This window comes from Nuphar pumila, chromosome 17 (genome assembly GCF_984573655.1).
Source record: "Nuphar pumila chromosome 17, dmNupPumi1.hap1.1, whole genome shotgun sequence".
In the NCBI taxonomy this organism is placed as follows: Eukaryota; Viridiplantae; Streptophyta; class Magnoliopsida; order Nymphaeales; family Nymphaeaceae; genus Nuphar; species Nuphar pumila.
In genome coordinates, this window is record NC_143265.1 from 17,626 (window position 1) to 20,000 (window position 2,375).

The 2,375-nt window shown below is 41.1% G+C and overlaps 1 long non-coding RNA gene across 1 annotated transcript in view; it reads left to right on the forward strand.

Annotated features, from left to right (window-relative positions):
• Positions 1 to 940: 940 nt before the first annotated feature.
• The window catches only part of LOC149811276 (uncharacterized), a 40,186-nt gene continuing 38,751 nt past the window's right edge, over positions 941 to 2,375 (forward strand). Inside the window, exon 1 of the long non-coding RNA XR_016428532.1 lies at positions 941 to 1,257. This is a non-coding gene — a long non-coding RNA (uncharacterized LOC149811276). The remainder of the gene's footprint in view (positions 1,258 to 2,375) is intronic.

The window sequence follows — 2,375 nt, forward strand, 5'->3', positions numbered from 1 at the left end:
CCTCTATGTATACTTTTTTAATCCGGAAAGATCCGAACTCAGGCATGAATTTTTCTTGTGTGACTTTGAATTTCATTTGAATCAATTTAGTAATATGAACAACTGTGAGATCCGACCCGTTTTACCTATACCTGGGCCTTAGGCCGGGCCGACCCGTTTACTAGCCTGTAAGGGCCCGGGAGGTCCATCAAGCTCAAGCCGAAGCCCGCCCCGACCCATTTATAAATGGGCTGCGCTAGGCTCGGGTCTAAACGGGCCACGGGCTGAACTCTTTGTCCGGTACCCGCCCAATTGGCTTAATTAAAATTATAATTAAATCATATTAAAATTTGATCTTTTTTTAGCTCCATTTGAATATTTCAATAGACAAGAAGATATTTGCTACCATATTAAGTTCAATTTCATTTTCATAAAAGAAAAAATTTATCTTAGATCCATTTGAATCTATTATTTTAATTTCATATATATAATCTTGATTCAACATATACCATTGATGATTTCATCATACCAAAACAAGCCTACTTAAATGTACATCATAAATAATTATACCATGACAAAAAATATGAAAAAAAACAAATGACCGTACATTTTTGAGAAAAAAATCTATAAAAAAAAAGAAAAAAGAAAAAAAGAAAAAAAGAAAAAGAAAAAAGGAAACTAGATAAACTTAAAACTTAAAATACTTTTTACTAAATTATTGGTTTACCTTTATACACGCCCCCCGAAAGAAGCCCGTGACCCGGACCCGGCCCCGCCCGGCCCATATATATATATATACCGGGCCGGGTTAGGCCCGCTTTTTTTCGAGTATAAGAGAAAAACTAAGGCCCATACCTGGCCCGATACGGGCCGAGTACTCGAAAGCACGGCCCAACTCTCTCTCTCTCTCTCTTTGAACACCGATCGATGGAGAAGAGGCGGGGGACGTCCAAAGGTTCCAATCACCTCTCTTGTATCATTACGATGGTGATGGCGGAGGGCCGAGGTCGGACAAGTGCGGCAGATGGCGAAGGCGTCGAGTCGGTGTTCGATCAAGCTCCGGCAGAGGTCGATGACGGCTCCCGAGGTGGAATGCGCATGCGGCACCCGGTCGAGGATCCCGGCGGTTAATGGATGGCGGAAAAAGACGATCTCAATGAACATGGGCAAAACCACCCCGAGTTTCGGCGATGACTTGTGTTGAGAGCGACAGCGGGAGGTGCGTAGCGGCGGATCAAGGCGAGCTCACTTGGCTCTGATGCGACGATCTTCCGACAGGTATTAGGGTTTTCTCCCGAGAATTTGGGGTTCTCGTGTTATTTCCTTTCGTTTTTTGGTTCTTCTCTCGTCTGAAATTGATCACAGTGGTTTTTAGATGCGAGGTTTTGGATTGTTTGTAAACGGGTTCTCATTATCTTTCTTCCGATCTTTGGGTTTCTTGAAGATGATCATTCTTTCGGATCTTTGGGGTTTCTTGAAGATTATATTTCTTCCGATCTTTGGGATTTTTTGAGTGTTGTTCATCATTCGATCTTGGCGATTGTTTATAAACTCGGGAAGAATTTTTACCGTACATAGAATTTGTCTCGTTTCTGATGGTTTTAGGGATTTGGATTATCGATCATTTTACAATGTTATAGAATTGGGCGAAATAGAAACTCTTATGTTATCAATGTTATTGACTTTGGCTCTTTTTAGAAAGCGTGTTGAAAATTGACTACTTGACCATTAGAAAGTTGCAGGAAGCAGAAGTTTTCACATGAAGCAAGTTTAGGTAGTCTTGGAGGGGTGACACGGATTGGAGGATGAAAGTCCAAATCTGAATCCAGAATTTGATGTTTCTGTTCTTGATTTGAATTAGATAAAATGTTTAGTCGGAAATTGATCCGTACGTAAACAGATCCTATCGGAGCGAGACTTTTAAGTTAGTTTCATACTTGCACCTGCCAATTGGGAACTAAGTATTTGTTTCATCCTTCAACTAGTCTAGTTTGTTAAAATGACACCAGATGAGACCAAGGGAGCGAGACTTTTAAGTTAATTTCATATTTGCATCTGCAAATTGGGAACAAAGTATTTGCTTCATCCTTCAACTAGTCTAGTTTGTTAAAATAGCACCAGGCGAGACCAAGAAAAGATTACCAGATTTTTTTTCCAATGCTATCGAAAGGAAACCCAGTCTTGACTCTTGAGCGCTAAAACCTCTTAGACAACCTTCCCAACCTCAAGAGATACACCATACTTGGCTTGCACAAGGAGTTGTCACCCATGAGAATCGAATTGCTACTGCCCGCCAAACAGCCACAACCCGCTCCCACTGCACTAACCTCTTTGGGTATGAAGAGATGACCAGATTTAAATGTGATATTTGGATCCTAGCTAGCTCCATGAATATC